Below are 25,644 nucleotides of genomic sequence, written 5' to 3' on the forward strand. Positions count from 1 at the left end.
ATGCAAATGAACTTCTGTGACAATGATAGTGTAGCAATCATGACAATCCCTTTCCAGAGTTTTTTCCTGGAAGTTAGGTTCAATAAGGTGTAAATTTCACACTATGATGGTAGCAATGAAGTACCAAAATATTATGCCACAGCATCAATGGGCACGTAAATTCCATAAATTTGATGTATCATCAGAACATCCATAACGAATTACACGGCTGTGTAAAACATCAAATTACTCAATCCTCATGTACTGGTTCTGGATATACACTCAGTGGCCAAAGGTAATGTGAAGACACTGAATGTAATGTTAAAAATGAGTAGCTCATCGGCGAGCCCAGAAATTGGCAGCAATACAGTGGGGCATCGACTCTACAAGGTGTTGGAATCGTTCTGCAGGGATATGAAACAATGCATCGTGCACTGCTACCTACAATTGATCTTGTGTAGTTGGTGTGGGGTTCATGGAGCATACACCAGCATCGACAGCATCCCTTGAATGCTCGAATGGATTATGACCGGGGATCTAGAGGATCAAACCATGGCCACAAGTTCATTGGAGTGCTCCTTGCCTCCACAGTGTGGTGACATGGGGCATTGCCCTTTGAAATATGGTATTCCTATGAAGGTACTCTAGGGCCGGAAAGGGATACTGATTGTCTGAAAGAGTATCCATATAACGTGTACCTGTCAGCACTCCATGCAGCCAGAGAATAGAGCCTAATTGCGACCAGGAGAATGCCGCCCAGACAAGAACTAAGCCACCTCCCACCTGGACACAAAATTGTTGACATGCAGGACCCATAGTTCCATGGGGCATAGGCCATACCCTCATGCGCCCATCGGATCGATACAACTGGAACAGGGATTCATCAGATAATAACGCATGTTGCCACTGTTCCAAGGTTCATTGCCGATGTTCGCAGGCCCATGCACGCGTTGAGCTCTGTATTAAGGTGTCAAACAAAGGGATACGAATTGGTCGGGTGGTGAAGACCAGGCGGTGCAGTTGGCTCCTCACAGTCCTGGTACAAATGGGTTCCTGATTCCCTACATTCAACTGGGTGGTGATCTGGCTCACAGTAGCCCGTAAAGCATCAGTATGGTTCTGCGGAGGCGAAGTGATGTCCGCTCATTAGGCACCTGTGGTCTTGCCGTGCGGCAGTTTACGCAGGCAATAATATCCTTTCTGCGATAATGAAGATCCACCCTCGACACTGTTGACCTTTGGAAGCCCGAATTCGCATGTAATGTGCGCAATATTATGACCCACGCACCATGCGCCGATGAACATCCCACGTTCAAAGTTGGTTAACTCGAGACATTTTGCCATCTTCATGACACTGGTGTCTGTGGCAGACAGCTCAGTTATGCGGCAGCTAGTCGCAATGCTCAGGGGTCATACATAGCACATTCTACAATGGGACACCTCCTCCTGTGACTTTTGGCCACTCAGTTTACAAGAAAACAGATTTTTAAGAAAGAGTACACTGGGGACTTAAGGGTTAAAATCTCCCCGCAGCATTTACAGGTCGCCAAGGAGAAAATGGATACTTAAAGAAATGCAGAGAATTGCAATAGAAAATTACATACTATATCTAGAAATCTCACTTATCTGTGATCAAGTTGAAGTCAATGAAATGTGTTAAGGCCCATTAGTTTGGTCCCTAAATAAGGAAAAAAAGAACATCTTAGCATTTTTATGACAGGTGTATTTATGAAGTTTCTCAAAACTCCAACTCTATACAAAAGTCCGTAAATATTCAGGGGTGATCCTATCTTACAACTAATTACTGTTTTTATACGAGATTTAACTTTACTACTAAAATCGACAATGGCTCGAAGATGTAATTCGTGGCTGCCGGTTAGATTTCAAGTGTCACTTTGCTGTATATGAGTGAAACCTATGCGGACTCAGGATATCATATTTGTGTTAAAAACAATATATATGAAATTCAAAAGAATATTGTTGGTCTTACAAACTGGAGAAACAATGGTAGGAGGGCAATGATATGAGGACATACGCGCTAATTAGGAACAAATTCAATACATGAAGCTTCAGGTATTAACCGGCTTTGGTAGTGCAGTCATACACAGCAAACTGAGAGGAGGATACCTTAAGCACGAGAAAAATAGATGCGGCCATGCAAGAGAAGAGGTGGGTAAGAATAAGTGTTTAAAGGTTTAATGATAAAACGACTGAAAATATACGATCTTTTGTTTAGGATTTTCAAGCTAATTAGGTGCAACGAAGTGTATACTAGACTGTCCAGGTGCTTAGAGAAACGAAAGGCGTAAGAGTGTATAATGAGTATGTACGTAATTTAGTGGGATTACATTAATTTGAGTAGCATATATATAAGGGCTATTATTGGCATTCTAGTCCAGACATGCGCAAATAAGATATGGGAGCAGTCAGACAGTCATGTAGTGTGCATCGGACAGGCATCCAGTTGAGAATATAGTTGCTGCCTGATGCTGAATTGAAGAGTGTTGAGTTCACTGCATTAAAGCATGGTTTTTTTGCTAGTGGCTTTAAGTCGCACCGACACAGAGAGGTCTTATGGCGACAATGAAATAGGAAAGGCCTAGGAGTTGGAAGGAAGTGGCCGTGGCCTTAATTAAGGTACAGCCCCAACATACGCCTGGTGTGAAAATGGGAAACCACAGGAAACCATCTTCAGGGCTGCCGACAGTGGGATTCGAACCTGCTATCTCCCGGATGCAAGCTCACAGCCGCGCGCCTCTAACCGCATGACCAACTCGCCTGGTAAAGCATGTTTTGAAGTGGTGATCAACGTTTGTGGATTAAAACCGAGATTGCCCATGGCAAAAAATGCATCTGAATGTTTTAGAGGATTACGGGAAGCCTGTGGCACAAATGCATTACCGGATAGGATGACTGCACGATGTTTCAGGACATTTGGTGCGTGTCGGAATAAGACTCCGGATTTACACCGCACCGGTCGGCCGTCAATTCCTCAAGATCAGATTTGTCTCGTTACCGTACACCATCGATGGACTGTCTAGGAATTATCGGCAGTCATCAAATGGTGTGGCACATACGAGTAATGGCGAAAAGTCTCAACACGAGGAAAATTGCACCCGTTGGGTTCAGAAATGGCACCGGTATGCACAGGCTGGCATCCATCTGGACAGATACTACATTAAGGAGACGCATTACTCCAGCGTATTGTGGCGCTCCTTCGCTGACATCTGGAGAAATATAAATACAATGAAGGAATGTAATACACTGACTGTATCTACTTGAATCATTTTCTGTTAATGACACTTCAATCGCTATCCGTTTTAAGAGACAGGAGTACTTGCTCATGCCGCAAGCCAATAAAATTTAGTCTTCGATTTTTAATCCTCCCAAAACTCCTGAACACAAAATTCTACATTTATAAGCCCTCATACCTGAATATTTCACACGATGCGGAACTACTCGTTTAGCCTGTGCACATTTTTTATGTTCAGATTTGTCATGTAAGCTGATCGCTTCTGGAGCAAGCAATGAAATGTGCCAGTATACAGCATAAGGATGCAAGTATGTCCCATGTTCCTAAAACGTCCAAAAAATATGAGTGAATTGAAGGCGAATGTAAGTAAGAACTACTGAGTTATATCATATTAACTGAAGGTTTCACAAGAGAGTGAAAAGCAGAAAGTCTTACTTTAGAAGTCAGTGACTGCCCCGACAAAAGTGGAAGGATTTGGAAGAGGGAAATGTGAAAACCACTCCACAGGTCACGACAAGAATGCCTTAATGGAGAGCAACACATCGTTGAGGCAAGAAAAGAAAAGAGGACCAGTACATAGTACTTCTGTTAAGTGAACAATGCCAGAAAATATACAATCTATTATTGCAAGTCATGTTTGGACCACCCTTCTTGTACCCTGTGTATTATACTGACGCTTTCAACAGGAGAAACATACGGAAAATGCCAATATAGATATAAGTTTGAGTAAATAAATATAACTACCGAGGTAACACTGTTTTGCTACAATTTCAACCTGGATGTTTTACACTTTCGAGACTCCAGTGTCGATGAAACCTGCAGAATAAACCCTCAATTCATATGTCAGACGGTTTCAGAAGGTCACATATTTCCTTTTTGAAGTCAGCTATCATTTACATGCCATAAAGGTGATTTATTTTAAATATATATTAACACATATGTCAAAGGAGTAACCATCATCTGAAATTTCAGAGCTGAACCACATTCGACCCCACAGAGGTGGAATGGTTGATATATCTTGTATCAGACTTAAAACATAAAAACTGAGCATGATTTGAAATTTCAATTTCGTTGGAGAAATGGTTTCGGGAGAGAGAATAATTTTGCTTTCATTCCCTCAGGGTTGATAAGTTAACCTCATAACTTATTTGACATTTAGGATAGTAAAAGGCATTAACAATCACGTGTAATTTTAACATCGTGTTTAAAATTGTTTTAGAGAAATGAACGGTTTTGCTTTTAGAGCTAACCCCCATCGAAATCCATCAGGAATAGAATGCTTACAACATAATTTAACTTCTAGGGTATAAACAGCAATGATTAAGTGAAAATTCAATTCCAGACATCAATGGTTTTCGGAGAAAAGATCATTTTTGTTTTCGGAGCAGAAGCCTAAGGGGAGAATATTTTGAAGTATTACGTATATAAAATCTAGAACATAGAAAAGCAACCATCAAATGCAATTTTAACTCTGTATGTCAATTGGTTTCGGAGTGAAAAAGTTTGTTTTCCGAGCTAAAGTCTATTTAAACACGTCAGGGTTGTATAAAATCTAGAATATGTACTAATGTCCAAAAGTAAAGCATAATCGCTAAACGAGGCCATAATGCCTGGTAGGAATGTCAGACGGATTGCTGAACGAACGGAAGCTGAATCACACACCATATGTCAACAACTTGTCCAAAAAACAGTGTCAGAAAGGTTCTGATAGCCAAGGTACACCTTTGACAACAACTGACAAAACTTGGTAATGTCTTCCACAACAAAATATGCTCTTAATACGGTGTATGGTTACCCCTAACGGCCAATCATGCTTCGCAGCGATGTGGCACACTCTCTATCAGATGGTCCAAGAGCTCTTGTGGCAGTCGATCCCATTCCTCAAAAGGGCAATGCAAAGGTCTTGGAGTTCCCTTGGTGGAGGCCGACAGGATGAAATTTGCCTCCCCAATGCATCCAAGGCAGGTTCTATAGGATTCAGATCCGCAGACTTCGCTGGGCAGTCCATGCGATGTATTTCTTCCCAAGCCAGAAATTCATCCACCAGAGCAGCGCGGCTCAGTCGGGCATTATCGTCCATTAAGAGGAAGTCTGGACCAACGGCATCTCTGAAGATTCGAACATGTGGCCTTACATCATCCCTGTATCTGAGCGTTAACAGTGTTTCTTGGACCAAACATGAAGATATGCAGGTCCGTATGGCCATTTGACATGATGCCGCTCCACACCATGATGCCACCACCACAATAATGGTCCCGTTCCACGATGTTCCTGTAGTTGTATTGGCTACCCTTTTCTCTCCAGATTAATGTATGTTGGGAATTGTTCTGAAAACTGAAGTGGGATTCATATGTGAAGAGCACATGCCTCCATTCATTTAAGGTCCACTTTCGATCTTGACGGCTTCCCAGTAAACGGGCCTGTCTCCGTGCTGGAGCGAGTGGGACGCACACCGCTGGATGTCGGGCAAAAAGTCCAGCTGTTCTGAGCCTCCAGTATACAGTTTTCTGGGAAACGGCAACTCCTGAGACGGCTGCAAGCTCTGCCGACAATTGTCTTGCAGATGCATTCCAATTTTATCGGGCGGTTAAGGCCATATATCGGTGCTGCTGTGGGGTGGTGGGGTGGTTACCCTTGGTTGACATGGCACAGACCTACGATTAACATCTCCTGTGTTTCGAAATCGTCTCCAAAGCATAGAAATGACAATTCGTGGCACATTCAAGGATACGGCGAATTTGGTCTCTGTCTGGCCTGTTTCTACCCTGCAAAATAGGGTTCAAATGTAATCATTGTGCCATTTTGTTGTCACATTCACCACGAGGCAACACTCTGCACACTATAACAGGGCAAACACGACTGAGGGAATATGGGGCGCAGGCACTGGCCGTGTTTATATTGTGGTTACGCCACTAGTCAAAGCAGGGAACACTCCTTTCCTATACAGAGCAAACATGTAAGGTTGGTAGGTGCATATGTCGTGTGATTTGTGGTCTATTTCCTGTTGCCCTGCTTACTCGTAACTTATGCTTAACTCTTGGATACTGGTGTAAAAAAGCAACCATCAAAGGCAATTTTAACTCTGTACATCAAACGGTTTCAGATGAATGAAAAACTTCGTTTTCCAAGCTGAAGTCTATTTAAACACGTCAGGGTTGAGAAATTTGTAAACTGGCATTGTTGAGGTCTCTGGCACGCTGTGCGATCAGAAAATTGAAGTCATCTTGAGAAAGAAGGTCCCATTCCATCTCGGCAGCTCTAAAGCTATCTGGCAGTGTCTGTAGAGGTTGTGAATGATCAGAATCGGACGATTTTCACTGGTCCCATGCATGCTGGGTGCTATTCATGTCCGGTGATTTAGCTGGCCAATTTATATGGTTGATATCCGCTTGCTTCATGAAATTCTATAGTGATGCACCTGGATTAAGGCGAGCATTGTCATCAACGAATATGAGCATATTCAATTCTAAAGAGTTGAACAAACAGCCGAAGAATTTCATCGATATACTGGTAGGCAGTTAAGGTCACTCGAATTGGTATCAATGTTGTGCGAAGGCCATGGATATTCTCAGACCTCCACCTCTTGAACATGCTGGTATTTCTCACCATGTCCTTTACGTCTTCACAGCGTTTGTCATCGTGTACCATGCCACAGTGGTATACATGTTTCAACTGCAAACATTACATTACCCCCCTTCCCCCAGCTAACATGTTGGATAGCCTATTTTCTCCTCTCAACACGATGACTGATTCTCTAGTGGAACATGGAAAATCGAACTAAATTACCTTAATTGGGAAACATGCAGTGTATTGCGGTGCAGTTTGTGCAGATACATGGAGATGGCACTGTCTCCCTTAGTCAACCTTCCCTAGGACTGACAGTACCTTTTCCACCTTTTGGATATTGTGTGATACTGCTGCTTGTATATGTCCACAGTTCTGGCTCAGTCAAACTGAGACCAGTCTTCACCTGAAATGGCATACTTCACTTCAAACTCAACACAGAAAATCGTAAACAAGTAGTTGAATTAGTTGTATGATACAGTGCTCTCTACCACTTACAACATGACCAGACACAGTCTACTACATAACATGCCGAATCCCACGTGCTAGATAACTGTGTTCCGCTACACTTTCAAACTGGAGGTTGTGCAAATCTTGATGGTACTAGAATTTTGTGGCCTATGGGCTCCTTGTATATTACCGGCTTTCGTACGTTTTTTCATAATGCGATTCCTCATGTCGCAACATGCTCTTCATTTTTCATTCTCAAAGCTAGAGGCAGATGAGCGCATTTTCCTGTAAACTTGCCCCCTCCACGACTACAAAATTTTATTGAACATACTTGCAAACTACACTATGTTCAACCTTCCAGCTGGAGGACCACAAAATCGTGAGGGGTGTTCATTCACAAACAAACTATGCACAGCTGTCCGTGGGAGAAACAGTCGTCTCTCAAATCCACGCCAACCACTCGCGGAGACCTCTGCTTGCCCTTACTTACAAAAATTGGAATGGAAAAGGCCAGTCTTACTGTTTCAGAGGAATTTAAGATTAGAACACATCCCCTCGACCAAAGCCTGTAAACATGGCAGTTTTTATGAGATTTCTGTGTTGGGAGTCAATCCGGAGCCTTGTATCATGACACAGTTTATGAAGATATTAAGAATATACCTGGACCTACTACATCAAGCACCAAACATCATGCATGCCAAGAGATAGTCACTGTTACCCCTGCTGTGCATTAGGTATTGTCGAACAGGCAGCCCTTCAATCAAAAAGTGCTCATACAGTCCTAAATAACAGGTAATTTCAAACTAAGTATGAGCAACATCCTAAAGTAATGCAGCAGATCCTCAGTGAGCTTGAATACAGTTCTCAAAATAAGACACACCTTAATAAGACGAGTAAATGCACGTGCACACAAGGTTCTTCCACTATGAAAACAGAGGGAACTATGAGTACAAGACACAAAGCTCTAGCGTGGGGATCATACAATGAACCAAATCTAAATGTGCATGCTTTCTCTGTCCCCAATTTGACTCAATGGTCGTGGCCCTTTAGTATTGGGTACAGCTACTTATATTTACGAATAGTGATGAGTGATTGTTAACTACATGACTGTGAACATTCATTGTGAGATAATTAAAAATCCACAGCCTGTTTCCAGTCATTTGTCGGGATCAGGAATGGAATGAATGAAGCCCATCTAGCGGCGAGGATAAGAATCGTGCCTGAAGCCTGCTGAAGCCTGCTGAAGCCTGCAGAACTCCTCTGGGACAACGATTAATGAAATAATATTGGAGTGTGTAGGTGGAATAAAAGATGACAGGGAAAATCGGACTACCCGGAGAAAAACTTGTCCCGCCTCCACTTTGTCCAGTACAAATCTCACATAGAGTGACTCGGATTTGAACCAAGGAACCCAGCGATGGGAGGCCTGCGTGCTGCCGCCTGAGCCACGGAGGCTCCATTCATTGTGAGATTAAACTTGCATGTAAGAAGTCAATCAACTCAACAAATACATACAGTATCAATAAGAACTACTGTATATATAACATTCCGTATTAGTCTTATGTGCCAATGCTAGGCGATGCATGCATGCAACACTCGTGTATTTGTGAGCAGTAATGTGTGTGACAAACTTGAACCTTATTAGCTTCAGTGAAGTAAATTTTGTGCCTGTGATGATGATAAATATTAACAGTGGTGTATGAAGGGACATGGATAGGACATAGGCTTTGCCATAAGAATGTGTTGATGGAAATTTTGGAAGATCAAACACCAGGGAAACACCCTCATGGAAGACAAAGAAATACCTCGATGGTGAAATTTCGTGTGAACTCAGGTTGCAGGAGCTATGCGCATGCAAAACGTACTGCACAGGACCAACCTACTTGCAAAACACTCATCGCAGGGGCAAACAAGTCATTAGATTGAATTACTCAAAGAAGAAGGTATACGAAGAGCTGCAAGGATCAAGCCGCTGCTATTCGCACTGCTGCCAACTTGGATTATGCGGTGAAAAGTGTCTTAGATGAAGTTGTCAATTCGTAGAAATTTCCCAGAAAACTGGTGAAAGCAATAGCAAAAAGAGTGACGGACATGGATTTAAAGTAGCTTGAAAAGTCATTTTTTTTAAATACGGACATGGTATATGATCTCAAGAAGAAATTAGAAAATAAAGACTTGGAAATTAATCAAATGAGGGATATGAGTGCTAGGTGCTACGATTTGGAACGCTATAAGAGGAGAAATAATGTCAGCATTTTTGGTGTGCCGGAAGGTGTAAACAAGAAATCTGATGTCACTGTGAATAACATACATCACTGCCTCCATGTAGGGCCAAAATCCCCAGGAAAAATGGAACCAAATAACAGCGTATCGTTATCTGCAAGGAATATCCAAAAACAAAAGGAAGTTGAAAGGATCACCCACCATGATTTGTGAAGACCTCACGGGCACACGACTTTCCATCCCGAAAGGATCACTCACCACGATTCGCAAAGACCTCACGGCAACATGACTATCCATCCTGAAGGCTGCCACCGATCTTTCCTGTCATTTATATTGTTGGTAACATAAAGGAGATATCATTAGTCTATTAAAAGAGCCTGATAGATCAGATATTCATGTGTGTCGTTTAAGGGAACTTCAGTGTGAATGGGATTCACGACCAACTGCTGGTTACTGTGAGCTCTGCCAGTCATTCTTACTGTAAGCCCATTCAAATTACTCTGCTTTTATCTATCTGCCTTATTTCAATGCTGCATTTTTTTCAGGCAGTGTGATTCCAAATTGACTAAACTCTTACAAAATATGCATTAGAGCTTAACTAATTAAAATCCATCGGAAAAATCCACACTAAACTTAGCTTTCTACCTTTAAATTTTGTGAGCTAGTTGGCAACGATTATCACTGATGTCATTCATCCCTCCGACAATACTAACTGTTTCCTGCATTCCAAAGCCGTCCCCTACCCCTACCTTAGCACGCCAGCCCCTTATGCTACAGCAGATATTTTTAGAGCAGCCTTGAGTAACAAGAAGTATGTACTGCAGATGGTTCACCTAAATGCTCAATCTCTTGCTCTGCAAAACAAAGACGGATGACTGAAAGCTGTCTTCAACACACTGCAGGTGGATATTATTTGAATGAGCGAAACTTGGCTGAAAAGTAAACATAACTAATAATTTCAACCTAAAACGGTACCAACTTTTTAGATCTGATGATGATGATGATGCTTGTTGTTTTAAGGAGCCTAATATCGAAGGTCATTGGCCCCGTAGATCTGATGAAAAAATAGGGGTAGTGGTAGTGTAGGGGCGTAGGTTCTTAGCTATTTAAAACTGAATACGAAGTGTTCACTGTGTGCTGTATATAGACCACCAAAAGTGGGACGTTTGGCCGACTTAGGAATGGATTTAGTGAGATTATTACCCATCATACAACCATGTGATCATTATGGGAGACTTTAGTACAAATCTTTTAGATACTAACTCCGTGGAAACATGCGTTCCAGGCAACTCATCATACTAAAACCTTTCGATTTAATACTGACAGACAATCTAACAAAGTAATGAATCACGGATGACCTCAGCTCCCGGATTTTCAGCTCAAGACGTCATCTTCATGTGCTACCTGTACCCCCTACAGGTACCAAAAACAAAGCCAAAGCACATTACCATGCGAGACTACATACAGTGATGTGTTACTGGCAGACGCATATTCGAAACCATGCCATGACATTACACAAATTACGAATATTGACGACATGGTTCACAGTTGTAATGATCTAGTGTTACAGACATTCTCCATTACACATGATAAGAACTAAGAAAAGAATATGTCCATGAAAAAATGAAGACATTAAATGTTTAGAGGTGAATCGAGACACAGCTACCTCACAGAACAGAAAATGAGACACAACAGAGCATCAATTTAATGACAACTGGAAGTTTGCAATAAGATAAAACAGGAAACACGAAACGCTCAACAGAGTTTGATAGGACAAGGAGCATGACCCGACATTTTATGGAAGGCAGTCGAAAACTTTAGTGTAAATACACATGAAACAAATGAAGATCTGGATATAACACTGGAAGAGCTGGGCGATTATTTCGTGTCACCATACAATGCGTTGGATCAAAGTGCAATACAAAGTTATTTTTGAGAACTATAAGAAAAAGGTATTAAACAAAGAGAAGTTTTACTTCACCATGGCACAATCAAATGCAATTGAGTTTGATACTATTAGTGGAATAATGCTGAGGAAAATATCAGATACAATCATCACCCCAGGAGAGGAGGCATCTCACATACGCAGACGACATGAAACTGTACATTCATTGCAGACAGGACGAGTTTTTAAAAACAAAAGAGAAATGAAATTTGGATCTCGAATCAGTAAACTAAAGCATGGATGGTTTCTCAACCATGACAAATCCAAAACAAGCTTAAGGCCTATCCAAGACTCTTGTCCGAAGCAGATCACAGGACTAAGTCATACCCTCAGCATATCTCCATTTAAACTCAAAAAAATTCCAACCAAAATGCTAGATATGCTAATTATGAATTACTGTGATAATTTATAATGACTGCACTGATGAAATAGTTCATAAGTTACAGCACTCGCAAAATGCTCGTTTGAGGTTCATCTGCAACATCAAAAACACAGACCATGTCCTACACCAAACTCGGCTGGCTCCGTCTACAAAAGAGACGTAATCTTCAATGTCTAACCTTACTTCAACGAACTTTAGATCTGAATTCTCCTTCTTAACTTAACAAATGTTTCTATGTCACTTTACCTCACAAAAACACAAGAACACCCATATTTATACAATAAACAAGCACAAGTCCACAGTAAATGGCAATTCCTTCAGTTACTGCAATTCATGCCACAGATGTCAGGGAGATATCAGTCCACAAAGTATCCGATGGAAAGGCACAAACAGCAAGACACTGTCGTATGTACGCCAACCTACTCATAACCTAACTCTTGTAAAAACTTCAATTATTATGTTTAAAGTATTTTAATTATCTTTTACTAAATGCTAAGTACAGCTATACCCTGTAAATATGTATTGTACATTTGTATGACCTCGAATACGTATTCTTAATAAATCTAACCTCAAAATCTGTGTAGTAGAAAATTGTATATAACTCTGTAATATTCGTAAATTGGGTATAATCCACTATCATTCTGAAACATATGGAGATTTCTGGAAACTTACAATAATGATTTATTATCCAGATACATGTAGAAACATTCAGAGGATGTGTTTTTAAACAGTAACCAAACATTCGAGTTTGATGTACTCCAATCGAGAGGCCAGTTGATGGACTGTCTCTTGTGTGTTCCATTTAGAGTGTTGCAACCTGGCTGCATGAACATTTTGAGAAGTAAATATTTCTAGACAGTTTGTCGAACAGTGTATGTATATCGAGCTGACACGCCGACAGTGAGTCTCAGTCAGTATTGACTCGGAGTCAGAGCTGGACTCCGTGGTGAAGTCAGTGAGGCAGTGACAGAGAGAGAGAGTGCAGTAAGAGAATGCAGAGTTTGGGTTAGAGTGAGCTGATATCTCTAGGCTTATTTCTCAGAATCAACTTGAGTGAGAGGGTAGTCAGTCTTGCCTTATGATGGTGAAGTGAATAACCAGGGTGAGAACTTGTTGATATCTGTACTTGACAGAATCCATTGTAAATTGCTTCAGTGTGTTTCCCTTAATAGTGTAGTGTTGTGTATAATTGTGTTCATAAGAAAGAGACAAGCGACAATAAAGTGGTTTCATGTAAGGAAGTGAAAGTATCTCAGGATATATTACTTTCCTATTTCCTCATCCAATTTTTTTTTCAAATCCTCCTCCACCATGACTACTTTAACCTTCCCCTGTACCTTTCTTAACTTGCGTGGAAATTCACAATACAAGAGTACATTTATTTCACAAATAATTCTATTCAGGTTCATAATCATCTTTTTAATTTTACAACTTTAGTGTTTGTGTATATCCTCAAAACTATACTGATACTGTTGTAGTATACTCTTTTAATGTCCAAGTACTTACCGTTAGCTATAGTTCAGTACAACTAAATAGTTAAGTTTAAGATTGGTTACTTTTTAATGATTTGTTACTTGTTTAATGATTTGTAATTAGTTACTGATCAACTTAATTCTGTTATTAGTTAAGTGTAAGACAGGGACACAAGCCTCTAACTTTGCCAGAGATCCAGAGGAAGCTGAGAAAGAAGAACAAGCCACCAAAGAGGTTTTGGCTGCACCTTTGAAGACAAAGGTGCCAGAATTTGCTTCACAGCCAACTGAGGTTTAGAGACACCAACACTGTAACCTCAGTGGATACTGCTGGTACGAGCTGACCTGAAAACATACCAGTTGCAGCTGGAGCAGCTCCCGTGGCCATATATAATATGGAAGAATACAAACCAAAAACAGATATAACTCCATTCGGCCTTTATGAATTTAACTCCATGTCTTTTGGATTATGCAATGCACCCAGTACATTCCAGAGATTCATCAATAAAGGGACTCAATTTCTGCTTTGCGTATTTGGGTGATCATGTCAGGGTCACCAATTGTTAGTCGTATTATGTTCACTGGTTTTAGATGGGTTTATTATATTTTATATTTCGTCAGTATACTGTACCAGGAAAAGTTTGTGGGTTTAGGGCATGAGAAGGACCTCAGGTAGTGGAAGTTGATTTTGGAGCCGATACAGAGCAGGATAGAATCGCAGGGCGAATAATAGGTGGTTATACTTTTCCAAATAATTTATTAATAATGTTGAATAATTCATCACCCTGCAATATTAATATAGGACTCAGATCTTTCATTGAAATCAAAAGTTTAAACGTAAATCTTCTTGAATTCAGTTCGAGAAAAATAAATAAATATCACTGATCCTATAGTCTTTCTAACTTTTGTGAAAACACGAAGTGTCAGTTCTTCACCTAAAGTCTTTCTAAGTATTAATTCATGAAATGAACACACACTTATAATTGAAAACTGAAATAAGAATTTAAATTTCTGTTGAAAGTTTCTTAGTTTGTTAGCCTTGAAATATAGAACACTTGAAAATCCTAGAGTTCTTCTATGTAATATGAATATTAAATTTTGAAAAATAAATTTATCATTAAAGATGAACTTTTGAGAAATGATGAAAAAGTACGAAATATTGTTCACATGCAGCACTGAGAAAATCACTCTTCAAGATTGATAAGAAAAAGTTAGTCAGTTTGTGACTACTCACTTAGTAAAGAAAATTTGGCTTACAAATGTTGATGTGGAGAATGGGAGTCTGGAACATTCCGCGGAGTGCGGACGGAGACTCGAACTCGATATTCCACGAAGAAACCACGTTGACGTCCCTCGATGGGTACCATAGATGAGATGATGTTCGAGGTAGCTGGATCTTGTAGAATTTCACCAAGGTTTCCGCTGCTCGTGGAGGTGATTTGCGCACACGGAAAGTTCAATTGGCGCGAGTAGTAATTACAGACGCTATCATTCACTGTCAAACACAGTTCAGTTCGTATTTTAATTTTATGACGTTAATGAATAATTACAGTCCTTGCTGCATAAAACACTATTTAAAATCGTCACTGAGAACGTCCATAAATACACAGCTCAAACACTTGAAAAAGCAACGTGTAATAATTCTCATCACAGTCTTTGATCACAGTCTCTGAATCACTATCCTAGCAGATAACACTGATTTTCTGGTAGTGATAATATTTAGGAAAAGTTCTTAATATTCACCAAATTTATCACTGGAGTAAGTCGTGTCTTAATATGGCACGAACACTACATAAATAAAGAGACACAGTTCAAAGATGTACTGTATTAAAAGAAATGAGTCCTAGAATAGTTAGAGTTATTGTACATGACAGTTTCTGTTTACTGTAGTAGTTCAATATTATGTGAAATTAACGAAGTCCACACGTCATGTTCTAGTCTGTGAATATCAAATATTTGACTTCGTACTTCAATGATTTCACACGTGTTATATTACCAATATAAATGGTCCGTTATTGGACATTATAAATTTTCCAGCTGACTCATTCTTGGTTGCCAGCATTTCGCCCTCGTGTGTTAGGCTGGGCTCATCAGTTGGTACCTAGCACACCTACCAAGACGCTGGCTAGTGCATACCGTGGAGGCCACTGCGTACGCTAACTGTAGCCACCGGCAGTGCCAATGCACTATGAGACACTTTGTCTCATTATCAAAAATTGATGCCTGCTTGACCATCAGATGATATAGATGTTGATTCCCTAGGGAATCTGAAATATTGTTCCAAATGAGTAAATTTATAATATCAACATAAATGGTCCATTATTGGACATACGCAGTGGCCTCAACAGTATGCACTAGCCAGCGTCTTGGTAGGTGTGCTAGGTACCAACTGATGAGCCCAGCCTAGCACACAAGGGCGAAATGCTGGCAAGCAGGGATGTGTTAGCTGGAAAATTTATAATGTCTAATAACGGACCATTTATATTGGTATTATAAATTTACTCACTCGGAACAAATATTTCAGATTCCCTAGGGAATCAACATCTATATCACGTGTTATATGTCGAAATGTCTGTGAATTATATCGTAGTCACGGCACGATAGACTAAGTACGGTGCGACGTCTTTTATAAGTGCGACGGCTACTGATTATCCCATAATTTCATTTCCGCGAAACGCGACGGAAAGTACTATCTTCGAGACTGCACTGAGCGACTGTACAAGGGTTAGTCTCCCCTCTGTCTCACTCACACACACACACACACACATACATACTGCACTGCACTGCTTGTCAGCCTTGACATAGTGGCATATATATCTGCGCCGGGAGGGGTGGTGTTCTGAATCATGTGACCGAGAGTGCTCAATCTTCTTAAACTTTATATTGTTATAACTCAAAAACTACTGGACAGATTGCTTTGAAATTTACACGATTTTACTTTTACGATGTCTGCTACAATTTAGTGTTGGTCCTATTCAAATCGGTTAAGGCGTTAAAAAGTTCACGAAAGAAAAATTATTTCGAGAAATGTCTCTAGGGGAGGCAAGTTTCAAGCGGTAGGTGACGTCACTTGACCTCGCCTGGCTCGCTCGTGGAGTCTGGTACATACTGGAATGTTCCTTCGCTCAGCTGTTCGCATGTCGGAGGGAAATTGTATGCCGAAATAAAGTTTTTCAATTGATATGTGCCAGGGCCTAGGTTTTCCTGGTACAATACCAAGCAAGATATACCACAACTTCCTATTAACATCATGACAGAACTTCAAAGAATATATGGCAAAGAATACTTATGGAAAGGAGCCAAACTTTGAAGGGGGTTATCAGGGGTTTTTTGATTCGCGCAACCCCCCCCCATTGTAAACGTTTACGAGTCAAATACAAGGCGCCCCATTTTCCCTTTCCTACTCCAATCTATTCTAAAGTATATCATATTACACAACAAAATTTGCTCATTACCTGTTATTTCTGCAATAAAAATATCTTTGTAGCTTATTTGCACCCAGCAGCTGCTTTTCAGTGTAGGTTTTCTTAAAACATACTTCCCCTTGAGATGATATTTTCGTCTTCAGAACCATAAGTGATTCCAGTGTGGATGTACTTAATGTAGGCCTGAATTCTGTCTGATTTTTCCTAACACTGAAAACTCTTTCTGTGGGAGAGTTACTATGAGGTAGGCCTATACTTAGTACTGCAAATACAACATTACTTAAGGTTTTATACTTAATTTGTCCACTTTCATTTTTAAGCTCCGCAAGGTTGCCCCAATTCAGATCAATGTTAGGTCCATATACAATATATTCCAGGAGAGTATCGCATTGGTAACCTGCAAATTCCTCTTCAAGTTTGTTATGTTCACTTTCTTTGACCAAATTTGGGAATCTTCGAACAAAGTAGTCAAGAGATGAATAGGAAACCTTCACTCTGAGAGAAGTCTACAACTTCGGTATGATGAAGAAATTCACCAATGGGAAATTTCCTGATAATGTAACTGCAAGCTGCCATATAAAGCTCTCTTACAAAATTATAAAACATTTCTTCATCACAGTCATTATCTTTCAAGTATGTCCTAGCTTTTGCTCCAATTACAAAGTCCTCATTGGCTTTTTTGTATTTCCTCCTCTTGAATTCAACGCTCAAAAGGGAGGTAGATTCTGACTGAATAGAACATGACTGAACAAATCTGACAAGTAGGCCAGTTAAAAGACCAGTAAGTTTCCTCCTAAGAAGATGTATGGCTAGAGCATCTTGCTGCAGGAATATATTCACTGAGTTAAAGCATGAAGTGTACTCTGAAGAAAGTAGCAAAACAGTTTTGTGCATGGGTCTTGTTGAAAGATTTCACAGTTTCAAACAGCTTGGTGGTCTTATTTTTATGGTGGGTCTCACTACAAAACATGAGTATCAAAGCTTCCCACTGCTCAAGAACTATCAATAGACTGAAGAAGCGAGAGCCAACGGGTAACGTGGGGTGCCACAGCTGCTCGAATTTGCTTCAAATCAATCAATCAATACTGATCTGCATTTAGGGCAGTCGCCCAGGTGGCAGATTCCCTATCTGTTGCTTTCCTAGCCTTTTCCGAAATGATTTCAAAGAAATTGGAAATTTATTGAACATCTCCCTTGGCAAGTTATTCCAATCCCTAACTCCCCTTCCTATAAATGAATATTTGCCCCAGTTTGTCCTCTTGAATTCCAACTTTATCTTCATATTGTGATCTTTCCTACTTTTATAGACGCCATTCAAACCTATTCGTCTACTAATGTCATTCCACGCCATCTCCCCGCTGACAGCTCGGAACATACCACTTACTCGAGCAGCTCTTCTTCTTTCTCTCAACTCTTCCCAACCCAAATATTGCAACATTTTTGTAACGCTACTCTTTTGTCGGAAATCACCCAGAACAAATCGAGCTGCTTTTCTTTGGATTTTTCCAGTTCATGAATCAGGTAATCCTGGTGAGGGTCCCATACACTGGAACCATACTCTAGTTGGGGTCTTACCAGAGACTTATATGCCCTCTCCTTTACATCCTTACTACAACCCCTAAATACCCTCATAACCATGTGCAGAGATCGGTACCCTTTATTTACAATCCCATTTATGTGATTACCCCAGTGAAGATCTTTCCTTATATTAACACCAAGATACTTACAATGATCCCCAAAAGGAACTTTCACTCCATCAACGCAGTAATTAAAACTGAGAGGACTTTTCCTATTTGTGAAACTCACAACCTGACTTTTAGCCCCGTTTATCAACATACCATTGCCTGCTGTCCATCTCACAATATTTTCGAGGTCACGTTGCAGTTGCTCGCAATCTTGTAACTTATTTATCACTCTATAGAGAATAACATCATCCGCAAAAAGCCTTACATCCGATTCCACTCCTTTACTCATATCATTTATATATATAAGAAAACATAAAGGTCCGATAACACTGCCCTGAGGAACTCCCCTCTCAACTATTACAGGTTCAGACAAAGCTTCACCTACTCTAACACTCTGAGATCTATTTTCTAGAAATATAGCAACCCATTCAGTCACTCTTTTGTCTAGTCCAATTGCACTCATTTTTGCCAGTAGTCTCCCATGATCCACCCTATCAAATGCTTTAGACATGTCAATCGCGATACAGTCCATTTGACCCCCAGAATCCAAGATATCTGCTATATCTTGCTGGAATCCTACAAGTTGAGCTTCAGTGGAGTAACCTTTCCTAAAACCGAATTGCCTTCTATCGAACCAGTTATTAATTTCACAAACATGTCTAATATAATCAGAAAGAATGCCTTCCCAAAGCTTACATACAATGCATGTCAAACTTACTGGCCTGTAATTTTCAGCTTTATGTCTATCACCCTTTCCTTTATACACAGGGGCTACTATAGCAACTCTCCATTCATCTGGTATAGCTCCTTCGGCCAAACAATAATCAAATAAGTACTTCAGATATGGTACTATATCCCAACCCATTGTCTTTAGTATATCCCCAGAAATCTGATCAATTCCAGCCGCTTTTCTAGTTTTCAACTTTTGTATCTTATTGTAAATGTCATTGTTATCATATGTAAATTTTATTACTTCTTTGGCCTTAGTCTCTTCCTCTATCTCGACATTATCCTTGTAACCAACAATCTTTACATACTGCTGACTGAATACTTCTGCCTTTTGAAGATCCTCACATACACACTCCCCTTGTTCATTAATTATTCCTGGAATGTCCTTCTTGGAACCTGTTTCTGCCTTAAAATACCTATACATACCCTTCCATTTTTCACTAAAATTTGTATGACTGCCAATTATGCTTGCCATCATGTTATCCTTAGCTGCCTTCTTTGCTAGATTCAATTTTCTAGTAAGTTCCTTCAATTTCTCCTTACTTCCACAGCCATTTCTAACTCTATTTCTTTCCAGTCTGCACCTCCTCCTTAGTCTCTTTATTTCTCTATTATAATAAGGTGGGTCTTTACCATTCCTTACCACCCTTAAAGGTACAAACCTGTTTTCGCATTCCTCAACAATTTCTTTAAACCCATCCCAGAGCCTGTTTACATTTTTATTTACCGTTTTCCACCGATCATAGTTACTTTTTAGAAACTGCCTCATACCTGCTTTATCAGCCATATGGTACTGCCTAACAGTCCTACTTTTAAGACCTTCCTTTCTATCACATTTATTTTTAACTACCACAAAAACAGCTTCATGATCACTTATACCATCTATTACTTCAGTTTCCCTATAGAGCTCATCTGGTTTTACCAGCACCACATCCAAAATATTTTTCCCTCTGGTTGGTTCCATCACTTTCTGAACCAGCTGTCCTTCCCATATTAACTTATTTGCCATTTGTTGGTCATGCTTCCTGTCGTTCGCATTTCCTTCCCAATTGACATCTGGCAAATTCAGATCTCCCGCTACAATCACATTTCTTTCCATGTCGTTTCTCACATAGCTGACTATCCTATCAAATAATTCCGAATCCGCATCAGTGCTACCCTTTCCCGATCTGTACACTCCAAATATATCAAGTTGCCTATTATCTTTAGAAATGAGCCTTACACCTAGAATTTCATGTTTCTCATCTTTAACTTTTTCGTAGCTTACAAATTCTTCTTTCACCAGAATGAAAACTCCACCTCCTACCTTTCCTATCCTATCTCTACGATACACACTCCAGTGCCGTGAGAAAATTTCTGCATCCATTATATCATTTCTCAGCCATGATTCAACTCCTATTACAATATCTGGTAAATATATATCTATTAAATTACTTAATTCTATTCCTTTCTTTACAATACTTCTACAGTTCAACACTAACAATTTTATGTCATCCCTACTTGATTTCCAGTTCCCTGTTCCCTTATCACCGCTCCCTAGGCCATCGCGTTTCCCTGAATGTACCTCCCTATTACCCTTCCAAACAAATTTCCTAACTTATACGTACCACTGCGGTTTAAATGAAGGCCATCCGAGCGCAGATCCCTATCTCCTACCCACCCATTAGGATCTAGAAATTTCACTCCCAGTTTCCCACATACCCATTCCATAGTCTCATTTAAATCCCCAATCACCCTCCAGTCAGTATCCCTCCTACACAGTATTCCACTAATAACAATCTCCGCTTTCTTAAACTTCACCCGTGCTCCATTTACCAGATCCTACACATCTCCAACTATGTTGGTACTTATATCAGCTTGCCTTACGTTGTTGGTACCAACGTGAAACACTACCACCTTCTCCTTCCCCTCCTCCCTCTCTTCTACTTTCCTCAACATCTGCCTCAACCTAATTCCTGGATAACATTCTACCCTGGTTCCCTTTCCTCCACACACTTTCCCCACGTGTCTAACGATGGAATCCCCCATGACCAGAGCCTCAACCCTACCCACCTCATTTGATCCCCTCCCCTCCTGGTCAACCCTATCTTTCCTGATAGCTGCAGAAGCTACTTCCTCCTCCCTTTTCTCCTTCCCATGACCCTGTTCCACCTGTCTTTTCCTATCCTCTACTCTACCTTTCCCTTTCCTACCTTTTCCCTTCCTCCTACTTCCATGCATCTCAGCAACAGTTCCCTGTCCCTCATCATCCCTCTGTTGTTCTACCTGGAGTGACTCGTACCGATTTTGCACAGACACCTGTCCTGAATTCTGATCCTGAATAGAGCCCTTGGCCTGCAATCTCCTTCCCCTTAGAACATTAGACCACCTGTCTTCTACAACTCCTCCCTTTCCTTCCCCTCCCTCTTGTACACCTACTGTAACCTGTACATTGTTTGAGGGAGTCCTATCTTCCTTTCTGTCTTCTGTGAGAATCCTAATTATCTCCCTCAAACTTTCCAACTCCTCCCTCATACCCCTCAATGCCTCACCACACCCACAATAAGTACACTCGCGCTCCTTAGCCATTCTTTACGGGGGGACAATTTTAAATTTAAAAAATAATAATAATAATAACTTATTTGCAAAAAAAATAAATGAACGGAGGGATATATTGCCTGGGATAGTACACAATAATAAGGTAATTAATATACGACTACACTACAATACTACTTAGTCGTGCTCTATTTTTTTTTTTATCCTACAACCCCTAACAGGATAAAAGCTGCTGTTAATTACTGAATATCGAAAGTAATACACAAGAACTACACAATTCCAAACTGCAATTAAGCCTATCCTAATTTCAACAATATTTTAGTAAGAGTTTCTACGGATACCTCTACTACACCAGTACTACACAAATATTTTACAATAATAAAATAAGCACACTAAATTCTAATAGGTTATTACTCGTATACTACTGTACAGTACACTACAGTAATTTTTAAACTACTTTCAGACGTATCCTAATTACGATACCGGTACCGTACCGTATGTCACTACTAAGCACAACAGAAATGAAATTTGCAAGAACTACTGTACTCAAAGATTACCAACGAAGCTAAATGCTTAGACAAATTATTATTAGTATTACGGTCTAACAGATATACACGAAAGATAACACACGAATATAGCAGGCAAGATACGGCACTATCTAAATGTACTGTATCTATACTACAATATATCTACACTACACTACACTGCATTTGGTTAAATGCTTAAGTATCAAAAGGATTGCCATACACGAAGAAAAACACGAATATAACTGGCAAGATACTATCTAATATCTTATACCTTATCTTCACTACAATTCTACTGAAATGTGGTTATGTGATTATTACAGCTGGTGGATTACTATTATTTTCCCTACTGCACGGGACGGAGAAAAAAAATAGTGTCCTTAATTAGGCCTACTGAAAAATACGAGGTTGTCTACAATAATTTCTCAAATATTTCTATCAAAACTACTACTACTACTGCAGGGACTTGAACTGCAATTACTGGGATATATGAACTTTATTATTATTAGCTAACTGCTCATAAATACTGAAAGATCGAGGGAGCGAAATATAAATTACGGATACTAACTACCTACTCAGAAGTACAAATGAATGGAATACAAGGTCAGCTGATTTTTATTTATATTTACTTGACTACACTACACCCTTTGTTCACGACTGTAGCCAACAATGCAATATTTGAATATGAGGAGCGACAATAGTCAATAACAATATGACTGTTAACTATTACCGTGTAATCTATTTAACTTCTTTTTAAATGGAAGTTTACAGGCGTATCGTGTTTTTTAATGTAGTAAATTATTACCTTCGCGATAGTTTGAACGAATATCTATACGAAATACCGGAGAAGTTGCTGCAGAAGTTACGGTACTATTCCTTATGATAATCTGCCTTTGTAAGTACAACCAACGAACCTACAGATATTTACAAATATTTTTAAAGTTAATATTGTTACCTAAAGTATTACCTAAACCTAAATTCGAAACAAGGTGCACCTAGCTAGCCTACTTAACCTAGAAAACGTAATTTACTGAAGACCAACTGAATTACTTGTTACAAAATTTAAATAATTATTACTACTCCCAATTTCTACCAACAAGCACTAAACACCACTATATAAACAGCACTAAACGAATCCAATATACACAAAATTAAGCTATTTCAATAGGTTTTCACTACTTTATCACTACAATAATGCAAGAGCTCTCTCAACAGCCAACCGTTCTCAAGCGCATCCAACAATGCATGCAACGAACATATTTCAACATGTTGTGACCATCTGTGCCACAAACAGCCTTTCAAAGTGTTTTGCCTTTTAGAACTTATCAAGATAGTAATATAACTGAACCAAAAAGTTCTCTACATTGACTGGTAATTGGGCTGCTGCTTTTTGTGCACAGATGTGTATGAGATGACAGGAACGACCCAGGACATAAACAGAAGAATGCCTGTCCTTCACAATTTTGGCAACACTTTTATTTGCCCCTATCACTGTGTATGCATTGTCAGATGAAAAAGAAATTCAACTTTCCCATGGAATGACTAAAGACAATTCACTATTAATAACAGAGAAAATTCCCTCACCTATATTGTCGGTACTCTCTAACAATGAAAACAGAAGAGTTGATATTTGGCCTCTCTGAGCATTAAAGAAAGAGACAACTATAGTATAAAGTTTAACTGAATTTGAATCTGTACTAGCATCAGTAGCCAAAGAAAAAGGCGTTATTTGCAAAAGTTCACTTATTTCCTTTTTTTGCTTCAGACGCTGTGTATTGAACTAAAGCAGAGGTTTTAGTTCTTGCACAAGCATATTTCTGAGATATTTTAGAGTCAGGGAACATTGATCTAAACAAATTTCCAGCATGATCTGAAACTGATAATGGAATATTATGCTTCAAAAGGAATGATGTGAACAGCAATTCGGCATTCGTCACCGCAGTTTCATTACCTTTTACGAAGAACAATGAAACAGACTGGTTTTGTAATTTTGATTCACCGTATGTGTGATGTTTCTTGATTTCTATGTGTCTTCTGCAATCATCTCATCCACCATGAGCCACAGAGAAATCACACGAACACACACTGCAGAACACGTGGTTTTCACTAACACGTGGAGGAAGTAGGCATGGCCATTCCTTTGTGTAACCGTCTCAATATTTCTGTAACACTGTTGTCTTCTTAGAAGATGATGCAATTTGATAATTGCTCCGCTTCATTTTACAAAAACCGACCACTTCTTTTCGAATCAACTAAAATGGGCTAAATATGACACTCGTTCTACGCACAAACAGACAGCCCAATGCGCGCACTGGAGAACAGCAGAGCAAGGAGTAGCGAGTAGCAAAGAGTAGAGCGTACCTCACGGCCGACTTGATGCGTAGCTGGCCGTGATTTCACAACGCTCGTGGGAAACAAAAGGAAGTGGCGGCCAAATAACTGCCAAATATGTTTAGTTGCCAACTTACAAACACTGCAATGAGGAGGGTTGATCAGTAATGCTCTAAGGGATTGAACATTTTTTACTTCTTTTTTTCGCAGAAATTAATTAATATCGTAACAATGTTGCTGTTCCGTAATCATTTTCCCTTTGACCGTAATGCCGTAATCACGAAGTGAAATCCGTAATCATTACGGACAATCCACATGTACAACAAACATGATTTCAAACATACGTCTAACTAAGAATATAGAGAGAGTGTTATAATTCTGTATTTCTAACAGGTTACTTAAATTAGCTATATTTCTATCTGTTTGCCTGGCGACCTTACGACTATGATACTAACTGTAATTTTCTTTCCACTTTTGCACTTGTCTAAGAAAGATTTCCAAGGGAATGAGCCATGTCTTCCATACCTAAGAGATCCTTACATTACAATGGAAGGAATATGGATTACTCTTCAGTGCAAAAGGCATCCTGACATAACTGGGATTTTCTGCAGACTAACTGCGTGATATCGTCGTATGTGTAAAAAGGGACTATATGAACAGTTTGCATCACCGTCTGTATTTTTGACTAACAGGGAATGTTCCACACACTGACTTTCTGGTATTTTTCTTAATATATTATAGCAATTATGGATGCTTGTGATCAGCTGTATATACAGCCAGACGAATACAATTATTTTATCTCCCTTACATGAATATTGTCGTAGAGATAAGTTTTTATGAAACAATTTTCAACTTGGAAGGAGTAACTTATTTCTGAATATTTAAAAAGTTCATGAAACATTTCACAATCATACGTATGCATTAGGACAGGTCGAAGAAATATACAGGAAATATAGGATTCAGTATGACTCCTTGCGGGTTTATTAGGGAAATTGAAGAATATTTCCGAGAAGCCAAAATATCTCCGGAACATCAACTCAAAATGGTTGAATAACACCTGGACGGAGTGCCACTAATAGGGTATAAAGCCTTTAGATAAATTTTCAAGGACTACACAGGATTCAAACGAGCCTTATTCAAGAGTCGA

General features: G+C 39.7%; 1 protein-coding gene across 2 annotated transcripts in view; it reads right to left on the reverse strand.

Annotated features, from left to right (window-relative positions):
* LOC136866899 (gastrula zinc finger protein xLCGF3.1) overlaps nucleotides 1–25,644 on the reverse strand; it is an 88,737-nt gene that overhangs the window by 5,746 nt on the left and 57,347 nt on the right. The window lies entirely within an intron of this gene.

This window comes from Anabrus simplex, chromosome 3 (genome assembly GCF_040414725.1).
Source record: "Anabrus simplex isolate iqAnaSimp1 chromosome 3, ASM4041472v1, whole genome shotgun sequence".
Lineage (NCBI taxonomy): Eukaryota > Metazoa > Arthropoda > Insecta > Orthoptera > Tettigoniidae > Anabrus > Anabrus simplex.